The sequence below is a fragment of the Xyrauchen texanus genome, chromosome 26, assembly GCF_025860055.1.
Source record: "Xyrauchen texanus isolate HMW12.3.18 chromosome 26, RBS_HiC_50CHRs, whole genome shotgun sequence".
NCBI classification, from domain to species: domain Eukaryota; kingdom Metazoa; phylum Chordata; class Actinopteri; order Cypriniformes; family Catostomidae; genus Xyrauchen; species Xyrauchen texanus.
In genome coordinates, this window is record NC_068301.1 from 42,565,288 (window position 1) to 42,576,621 (window position 11,334).

General features: G+C 36.8%; 1 pseudogene; it reads left to right on the forward strand.

Annotated features, from left to right (window-relative positions):
* The first annotated feature begins 7,651 nt into the window (after positions 1–7,651).
* LOC127620497 (uncharacterized) lies at positions 7,652–7,770 on the forward strand (annotated as a pseudogene).
* The last annotated feature ends 3,564 nt before the right edge of the window (positions 7,771–11,334 follow it).

Here is an 11,334-nt window from a genome sequence, read left to right on the forward strand (position 1 = left end):
TTCTTTCCCATTTTTCCCCACTTCCATGCTTTCAATTCTTTTTGTCCAATCTTTGGGTATTGCCTTTTGGATTATTTCATATTTGTTTATTATCTCCTGTCTGCTAAAGTCCTCCTTTGCCTCCTCCATTACGTCTACAATATATTGCACTGGTAAAAAACCCTCTTTAAACTCATATAAAACATCTCTTACTTTTTCAATTCCCAGCTCCCACCACTTCTTAAAAAATATCTCCTTTCCTTGATTTAATATGCCGTTGTTTAAGAATAAAGGCTGATTTAAGATGTTCTCTCTACCTTGTGGATTAAAATGTACATTACTTAAAAATTTACCCCAGGCGCTCATCAGTTCCTTGTAAAAATCTGGCAACCCCTCTGTCATCCATTTCTTTGTTCTCATCCACAGTATATTATCCCCTAGACTAAAAACCCCACATTTACTTAAAAAATATTCCATCGTCTTTTTCCATGCCGTTTTGTTTTCTTCGTCTAAGTACTTTTGTATTATTTTTACTCTTAGACTGTTCTTCCTTTGTTCAAAATCCATTAAGCCCAAACCTCCCTTCTCCACTGCTCCTATTAGTGTGTTGTATGCAATTCTTGCTGGCTTCCCTTCCCATAAAAAATCTAAAAAACATTTTTTCAGCCTTTTTTCTGCCCACAATGGCATAGGTGACACATATAAAACATACCATAATTTTGAAACCATTAAAACATTCAGAATTAAAACCTTCCCTTTCAAAGTTAAAGTTCTCAGTTTCCAAAAATTCATCCTCCTTTCAATATCCCCTAATAATTCTTCCCACATTGTTTCTCCTACCTTCTTTTCATCCATTCCCATTAAAACACCTAAAATCCTTATTTCTTTTGTTTCCTTAAAAGCAAAGCTATTTGTTAAATCTTTTGCCCCTCCAAATCTCATGTACACTGTTTTTTCTCCATTTACTTTAGCTCCTTACAAAACATCTCCACGATTCTCATTGCTTTTTTAACACTCTCTAGATCCTTTACTATCACTGTAGTATCATTCGCATACTGAAATATTTTGTTCTTATCTCCCTCAACACTTATTCTATTAATTCCCTTTTCTTGTTTTATGGCTAGACCTAGTGGTTCAGAAACTAAAGAATATAAAAGAGCTGAGAGTGGACATCCTTGCCTTATTGATCTAGTAACTTTAAAACACTGTGTTAAAAAGCCATTACATTTAATTTTTGTTACTGCTCCTTTGTATAAAATTTGTATCCATTTAATAAAATTTCTTCCAAAACCAAAACTTTTTAGAATACCAAATAAAAATTCATGTTCCACTCTGTCAAACGCTTTTTTCGAAATCTAAACTAATTATATACCCTTCTTTGTTCTTGTCATGTTTGTATCTTATCGTATCTTTTATATTTATTGTTGTATCTGCTATGTCTCTTCCTTTCACTGCGTACACTTGGTTGGTTTTAATTATACTCGGCATTACTTCCCTCAATCTGCTGGCTAAAATTTTCGACAAAATCTTTAAGTCAGTATTCAACATCGTAATTGGTCTGTAATTCTTCAAATCTATCTTCTCTCCTTTTCGCTTGTATATCAATTTCATTAAACCCATTCCCATTCTTTGGTTCAATTCTCCTTTGTTAAAAATATCTGCATATACTTCTTTTAAAATGCTAGTTAATAAATCTTTTAAAACTATATAAAATTCACTCCCCAAACCATTTATACCTGGACTTTTCTTTTTGTTTAAATCACTTATTGCTCTTTTTATCTCTTCTTCACTTATCTCTCTATCACACTCTTTTTTGTCTTGTTCCCCAACTGTTGTTTTTATTTGTTTCAATAACTCCAGTTTCTCTTCTTCTTTCACTCCCTCTGCACTAAACAAATTCTCATAGTATGCTTTTATTTCTTTTAGAATTTCCTCGTTTGTTTCTACAACTACTCCATTATTTCCTCTTATTTCTTTTATCATTTTCGCTTTCCCTCTACTTTTTTCTAAATTAAAGAAAAACTTTGTGCATTTTTCGCCCTCCACTGTGTATTATGCCTTACTTCTTAGTCTTGCTCCCTCATATTTTTCCTCTTCCATTTCTTTCAATATTCCCTCTAATTCTTTTATTTTTTGTATATCTCCCCATTCTCATTTAATTCTTTTTTCAATTTTTCCCTTATTTCTCTCTCCTTGTTTCTCTTGCTTTTCTGTATTAACTTGCAGTACTTTATTGTAAACTTTTTAAGTAAATATATAGTATTTTCCCACCATATTCTTTTATCTTCAATGTACATTTCATTCTTCTTTTCTGTTTCAATAATTTCTTTAACACTCAAAACATAACCTTCATTCTTTAAAATCTCTGTATTTAAAATCCAAACTCCCGGCCCTCTTTTCACAGAACTCCAGTCTACTTGCATAAAAATTGGTTTGTGATCACTTAAGCTTGATTCCTCATATTTAATACTACCAATAAAACCTTCCACGTTCCTTGTACATAATATAAAATCAATTCTTGTTTTGCACATAAAATTCCACACTAATTGCCTCCTTGAATATTCTCTAATTTTTCCATTTCTTTCTTGCCATATATCAATCATGTTGTTTTCTTCTATTAATAATTTCAACTCTTTTCTTCCTTTGTCATTTCTAAAAACCATTCCCTCACCCATTTCAATTTTGCTAAAAACAGTATTAAAATCACCCATCATAATAACTTCTCTGTATTCCTTTAAAAATTCTCTTAAAACACTAAAATACTCTTTCTTTTCATTCTCTTCGTTTGGCGCATGAACATTAACCACAACTATTACTTTTCCTTCAAAGATCATTTCTACAGCCATGCATTTCCCTTCTTTATCACTGTATATTTTCTTACATGTTACACCACTGTTTTCCTTTATTAAAACCGCTACACCTCTGCCATACCTATCATCCCCATTATTATATAAGATCTCTCCATTCCACCTTTTCATTATTTCTGTCATAAAACTTTCCCTCCAGTTAGTCTCTTGTAATAAAATCACATCTTCACTTTTGCACATTTCCTTCATTTTCTCAAATTTTCTTATATCTAAAAGTCCTCTGGCATTAAAATTAACAATTCTTAACAGCATAAAACATATAAGAATGTTGATAAGATCCATCACCTTAGTCCATCTCCTTCAAGTCCTTTAGCACATCAAACTTATTCCCAGTCTCAAAAGAGTCTTTTTTAATTACTTTTTTCCTGGCAGTGTCTAAATTTGGTGTTACCTTTATTGGCCTTCTTCTTTTCGATGATTTCGCTTGTTTGTCTTCCTTTTGTTCCTCCTCTTCTCGTTCCATTCCAACCGCTTGTTCGTCGAAATCTATTACAAATCCATCCTGTTGTATATCCATCAGTCCATTATTCCCTTGATCATTTTGTTCCCCATCTTCCAAAGCACTTTGCACATTTTCCGTTAAACCCATCTGAGTCCAAGTTCCCTCGTTCTGTTGTGATTGTTCCTCTTGATCATTATGTTCTTTTTCATGCTGTTCAGTGTCCTTGGTCACTGTTGTTTCGCCCTCTTGTATTGTTTCTTCTTCCCGTTGCACATAGTCTCGTTCATGCATCTGCTCGTCCACTTGCTGTTTATCCTCTTCCTCCTCATTCTCCATCCCACACTCACACTTATTTAAAACCAAATTACAATCCGGGCACCTTACAGCATTGCAGTCTCTCGCAAAGTGACCCCTCTCCTCAGACTTAAAACATTTGAACTCCGGGCAATCCTTCACCACATGGTCCGGGCTCATGCACAGCCGACAGGTCTTCACCTGGTGGCTGTGCATCACCCGGAAATATTGTGGGCCCTCTGCCATTTCCATTCTTGTACTGTATGGGAGGGAGGCAACTTCTTTTGGGAAACGTGTTCTGACAAACCTTATTCCATCCTCAATGTTGGTGCCCGGATACACTCGTCTTTTTATTTTCGATATTGGGGAAACTCCCCATCCTTCCAATTTATCAATAATCTCCTTATCAGCCATGTAGACAGGCAGATGCATGGAGACAATGTAATCTCGGTTTTGCAGTCTCCTTACCTCTAAGTTAGTTCCATTAATTGTCAGCCCATCCATTAACATCTCGGTGTCTTTTTCATGTTCCAGCGTCACCTCGTACTCCTTAGTTTGTTTGGGTCTGACCGCTAGTATCCTTCCTTCACCAATCCGCTCCGTCACTGCATTAATAATGTCTACCGCCCTCACATCTTTCAATTGTCCTACTTCCACTGTCACCGTCGCTCCCTTCAAGTACACTCTTTTCACACTTTCTTTTCTTCTTTCATTATCCTTTTCTTTACCATCTCGTTGTCTTTTAGCCAGTCCATTGTCATTCCCACGCCGTATTTCCTCCGCCATTGCCATGTCCTTCACCGTGGATCCATCCATTATAAACAAAAGGATCAAAAACAAAAAAAGGAAAAACACAAAAAAAAAGCACAAAAATATACTGAAGTTCCCCCCCCCAACAGCGCAAGCTGCTGGGAGGAAGGAAACTAAACAAAAGAAAAAACTAACCACTAATAGAAATAAAGACTTATTTAAACAAAAAACACACAAAAAAAGTTTGGTGAGCCTCTCTCACCTACTGCAGCCAAACACTTCCTGGATTGTACCAACTGGTCTAATTCACAGGGGTGCACAGGGTGGTATGGCCGTAAGCAACAGCTGCAGCTACCAGCAGGCCATTTAAAGAAAGAGCACTGCACGCATCCTTATGCTGCTCTCCCATCATTAAAATATGTCTTGTACTGCAGCTCTAAAAAAGAGACAACAGGCCCTTTCCTCTCAGACATTGTCTATTTTTATTTATTTCTTTTTTTGAAAAGGTAAGTGCCTCCTCTCTATTCATTCAATTTCACAGGAGTCGTCCACAATACCTTTTTCTGCATACCTGTGTCATAGCATCCATGTGGTTTGCTAAAAGAGGGCAAACTCAGCTGCACAATTATATGCTTAACACGTAATAATAAGCCAGTGGCCAAAGAAAACTCTTCTCTACTTCAAAAATGACCTCAGGACGCTTTCTTTCGGATGTGTCCACCACATTTTGGAAGCACTTCACTTTGTTTGTTCTTTCCTACTCTGTATGTTGCAGTCAAGAAAGAGCAAACAAAACAAACCCTCTACTGCTTTCTGTAGGAGTCAAGATAAATATTGTAAAGGGTCAGGAGCAAAAGTGAATGTAGATAAGAGTGTATATATATGAGGGTTGGGAATGTGGAACCAATACATCAGCACATACATTTTAAAGAAGAAGAAGAACATATAAAGATTTTAGGAATTTGGGTGGGGCTGGATTTTGATAAAGCCGATGTTCTTAATTGGGAGGGAGCTTTAAAAGGTATAGAAAAAAATTAAGGTATTTAAAGGAAGGGAAAGGTTTTAGTGATCAATGCATTAATGCTTTCAAAAATCTGGTATGTGTTGAGTGTAACCCCATTGCCCCATAGGTATTTTAAAAGAATAAAACAAAGTGTTTTAGATTTTTTATGGGGAAAAGGACGAGTAAAGATTGAATATGATACGCTTATTGGAGGAACCGAAGAGGGAGGACTAGGGCTTTTAGATCCATTTTTAAGGATGAAGACATTAAGAATTAAAGCAGTGAATAGTTTTTTAGACATAAAGAAAAAAGTAATGTGGAAAAATGTTTTGGAATATTTTTTAAGGAAATGTGGTTATTTTAACATGGAATGTAACGTATTGTGGATGAAAACAAAAAAGATATGCTGACTGGAATACCCAAATTTTATGAAGAAGTTTTAGAAGCCTGGGGAAAGTTTTTAGATAATTTATTGATTTTACCAAAAGAAAGAACACAATTGCTAGAGCAACCACTGTTTTTAAATCCGAATATTACAAAGGATGGAAATGTTATTTACTACAAAAAATGGTGGGATGGAGGACTAAGACAAGTAAAAGATGTTTTATATGAAGTAATTAAAGGTTATCTTCCAATACAAGCAATTGTGGATACAGTATCTGAAAGTGAAGTAAATGTGGGAAAAGGAACACTAGTAAAACAGTTTGATGAGCTGAAGAAAGCCATACCAAAAGAATGGGTGGAAATTATTGAAAAAACGAAGATACAGAGAAGAGGGGTATGCCTGAACTGTATTTTAAAAAGAAAAATGGAGAAAATGTGCCTTTTATGCTATGTAAAGTGAAAGATTTTTATTTGGTTTTTAGAGAAATGGCTTTCAAAAAACCTCTGGCTAACAATTACTGGAAAGAGAGATATGATGATCTAAATGAGAATGAAATATGGAGAAAGGTGGGAATGAAATACATGGGAGCCAATTTTAGATAATTTAAATTTTTTATTAAGACATAATTGCATTTTAACAGAAATGAGGTTGTGTAAAATTGGATTATAAAGAAATGCAATTTGTAAAGTTTGTATGAAAAATGAAGAAGGTCTTCTACATTTGTTTTTTTATTGTGAAAATTAGAGTGATTTTATAGAAAAAATGAAAAACATTGCTAAATCTATACTGAAAGAGAAATAAGATAAGGATATGACACAGACAAAATGGGAAAATATTTTTTTTATTTGGTATAAATAGTAAAGATTACAATGTGACTGTTTTTAATTTTCTGGTAACAATTGCCAAGCATGCAACATGGCTAAGACGAAACATAGTAAAATATGAAAAAAGAAAGGTAAATGTATGGAGCCTGTTTAAAAACAAAATGGAAACAACAGTGAAATTATTATGTACATATTTTTTAATGAATGATAAAGAGGATGATTTTATTGAAATATTTGTAGAAGGAAACCCAATGATAGAATATAAAATGGGTGGTGTAACTTGGTTGTGGGAGAAATATGAATGAAGTTGTGTATGTTTCAATGCTATGTATGTATGTTTATGTAAATTATATTTCCTGAAACTAATCAATAAAAAATATTTAAAAAAAAAACTCGTCTGATCTCGGAAGCCAAACAGGGCTGGGCCTGGTTAGTACTTGGATGGGAGACTTCCTGGGAATACCAGGTGCTGTAAGTTTTGCTTCTCCTTGTTTGTTTTAACTCATACACTCCCCCCTGGCTCAACTGGGATTTATTTATTATCCTTGGAAATTGGTTGTTTGATTGATTTTCTTTCATTTAGCTTTCTCTGTGGCAAAGGACAGCCTGCTCATTTATCTTGCCTCCTACAGAAAGCAGTAGAGGGTTTGTTTTTTTTTTGCTCTTTCTTGACTGCAACATACAGAGTAGGAAAGAACAAACAAAGTGCAGTGCTTCCAAAATGTGGTGGACACATCCGAAAGAAAGCATCCTGAGGTCATTTTTTAAGTAGAGAAGAGTTTTCTTTGGCCACTGGCTTATTATTACATGTTAAGCATATAATTGTGCAGCTGAGTATGCCCTCTTTTAGCAAACCACATGGATGCTATGGCACAGGTATGCAGAAAAAGGTATTGTGGACGACTCCTGTGAAATTGAATGAATAGAGAGGAGGCACTTACCTTTTCAAAAAGAGAAATAAATAAAAATAGACAATGTCTGAGAGGAAAGGGCCTGTTGTCTCTTTTTTACAGCTGCAGTACAAGACATATTTTAATGATAGGAGAGCGGCATAAGGATGCGTGCAGTGCGCTTTCTTTAAATGGCCTGCTGGTCGCTGCAGCTGTTGCTTACGGCCATACCACCCTGTGCAGGCCCGAACTCGTCTGATCTCGGAAGCCAAACAGGGCTGGGCCTGGTTAGTACTTGGAAGGGAGACTTCCTGGGAATACCAGGTGCTGTAAGCTTTTGCTTCTCCTTGTTTGTTTTAACTCATACACTCCCCCTGGCTCAACTGGGATTTATTTATTATCCTTGGAAATTGGTTGTTTGATTGATTTTCTTTCATTTAGCTTTCTCTGTGGCAAAGGACAGCCTGCTCATTTATCTTGCCTCCTACAGAAAGCAGTAGAGGGTTTGTTTTTTTTGCTCTTTCTTGACTGCAACATACAGAGTAGGAAAGAACAAACAAAGTGCAGTGCTTCCAAAATGTGGTGGACACATCCGAAAGAAAGCGTCCTGAGGTCAATTTTTAAGTAGAGAAGAGTTTTCTTTGGCCACTGGCTTATTATTACGTGTTAAGCATATAATTGTGCAGCTGAGTATGCCCTCTTTTAGCAAACCACATGGATGCTATGACACAGGTATGCAGAAAAAGGTATTGTGGACGACTCCTGTGAAATTGAATGAATAGAGAGGAGGCACTTACCTTTTCAAAAAGAGAAATAAATAAAAATAGACAATAAGAGCAGCATAAGAAAGAGTGCAGTGCGCTTTCTTTAAATGGCCTGCTGGTAGCTGCAGCTGTTGCTTACGGCCATACCACCCAGTGCATGCTCATAGTGGTACAGTCCAGGAAGTAACAAAACAACAGGAGAGTGTTTGTTTGGAGAATTTCTTTATATTATACTGCTTTTGTACAGATTTTTTCTTTCTTGAATAGTTACGGTTCTTTTCAGTTGCTTTGCCCCCAACAGCTTTGCTGTTAGGGGGACAATTGTGAGATTTATATTACGGATGGATAGCAGGGCTATGAACAAGAAGATTGAACAAACAACGATGAGACAGGCAATGGACACAAACAATGAAGGAGAGGAGAGAAGTAAAGACAAAGTTTGGCAAACCGTGAATGACAAAAGAAAGAGAAATGACAACGAGAAAGGACATGGAACAAGCAAAGATACAGGAAGTGAACAACAAGAGAGTGGGAAGAACTGAAGAGAAGTGAGTGAAAAACAGAGAGTGAAATACTGCAAAGAGCTAACAGTGGAGGTGGAGGTGGAAGGAACTGAGAATATTTCCATGATGGAGTTATTGAAGGGAGTGAAGGAGCAATGTGGAGAAGTGATGGGATGCAGAGTGAGAAGCGAAAGGATTTATGAACTCACAATGAAAGACAAAGATGCAAAGAGCAAACTAATGGATGGGGTGAGAATAAAAGGAGCGATGGTGCATGCCAAGGACATTATTAACAACGAGATGGTTGTGTCGTTCATCAATCTACCGGTGTATCTAGAAGACGAAAAGATACTCAATAAATTGGAGGAGTGGGGAGTAAAACCTCTTTCAACAATCAAACGGCGGGTATGGCCTGGAACAGAGACAGCAGATGGAACAAGATTTCTCAAGGTACGCTTCACTAAGCAAGTTCGTTCACTTCCATATTCAACAAAGTTTGAGACATTGAGGGGCACAGAATATTTTCGTGTGATTCATGATAGACAAGTGCGTGTCTGTAGACTCTGTATTAAACCAGGCCACATATTCAGAGAGTGCCCTGAGTTTAAATGCTTCAGATGTAATAAGGAGGGACACTATGCAAGAGAGTGTGATGATCGAAGGGAGAAGAGAGAGTGGAGGAAAGTGCACAAGAAGATAATGGTGAGAAGAGAGAAAATGAGTCGACGGAGGAGCAGAACAAAGAGATTGGCGATGACGTGGAGAGTGAGATGAAGGGTGAAGGTGAAGCTAGCGAAGGTGGAGATAAAATGGAATGGAGAGATAGGGCTGAAAGTACGAGTGAGAATGACAATGATGAAGAGGAAATGGAGCAGACCGGAGAAAGCGAGGAGGAAGAAGAAGCGGACAAGAAGGAGAGAGATGGAGTGGCGGAAAAGAAAGAAATAGTTCAAGACCCAAGAACAAGCAGAGGAGGAGTAAGGAGGGAGGAGAAGAGAGGAGTGGGTTTGAGAAAAGTGAAGATGACAACCAAGAGAATGAGTGCTAAGACAAAGATGGAGAAGGACAGAGAAAGAGCGGAACAGATTAAAGAACAGCAATCTGGTATGATGTTTGTTTTAGTTGAATGTTTTTGAACAGTTTTCTTTGTTTGTTTGCGCTCATGGCCACTGTAACTTCAATTAATGTGAATGGTTTAAGAGAAAGAAAGAAGATGAAGGAGTGCTTGTTTACTTTTCGAAGCAATATTATTTGTTTACAAGAAACTAATTGGGATGAGGATGAGGTGAGAGAGGAGTGGAAGGGAGACATATATTATAATAATGGGGCAAGGAATGCAAGGGGGGTAGCAATAATGATTAAAAAAGACAGTGTAGAAGATATAAAGGAGGTGTACAAGGATCAGATAGGGAGAATAATAGTAATTGAGTTCAAATATAAGCAGATAGAATTTAGATTAATCAATATATATGTCCCAAACATAGAAATAGAAAGGAGAGAAATTTTAGAGGTGTTAAAAGTGTTAATTGAGGGGAGTTGTATTGTAGTAGGAGACTTCAATATAAAATGTAGTAGGCTTGATGTAGGGAAGGGGGTACAATTTAGATGGGAGAAATCGAGGATGATGTTGATGGAGGTGACGAGAGATAAAGGACTGATAGATGTGTGGAGGTATGAGAACCCAGAGAAGAGAGAATTCACTAGGAGACAGATGAGGAATGGAATTTTAAAACAGAGTAGAATAGATTTAGTGTTAGTGCAGGGGGAAATAATTAGATATATAGATGGAATAAGACACCAGGAAAATAGTTTAAGTGATCATGATGGGGTTAGGTTTAAAATTAAAGTAGGGAGTGAGGAGGTTGGTGGAGGAATATGGATTATGAATGCAGGGTATATTGAGGAGGAAGAATATGAGCAACAGATTAGGGACATTTTAGATAAGGAAAACGAGAGGATAGAGGAATATAAGGAGAGAGATATGATAGATGATAGTATAGGGGAAAGATGGGAGGAGATAAAGAAAAAAGTAAAACTAGTTAGTATTAGGCATAGCAAGAAAAGAAGAGAAAAGATGAGGAAGGAAGAGAGGTTATTGAGAGAAAAGTTGAAGGCAGAGTTGAGCAGAGCTGAAGATGAGGAGGGATACAGTATGGAAAAATATGTAGAGGTGAAGATGGAATTAGAGAAGTATGAGAGAAATGTAAAGGAGAAATCCTGAGAAGTAAGGCAAAGTATGCGCTGGAGGGTAAAAAGTGCACAGGGTACTTCCTGGGACTGGAGAAAAGGAGGCAGAACAGGACATACATAAATGAAATAAACACAAAGGAGGGAGTGGCAATAAAAGATTATGTGGATATATTAGAGAGGGTCCAGGAGTTTTACGGTGAGTTATACAAGAGGGGAGTAGTGGAGGAGAAAAGTATAGATGAAGTCCTAGAAAGTGTGGAAAGTGAGTTGAGTGAAGAAGATAGGAGGTGGTGTGAAAGGAAAATAGATGAGGAAGAAGTGATAGAAGCAATAGATGGATTAAGAAGTGGGAAGAGCCCGGGAGGTGATGGGATAGGAATAGAGTGGTATAAAGTATATAAAAAAGAGATAGCACCAATACTAGAGGAGGTATATAGGGGGAT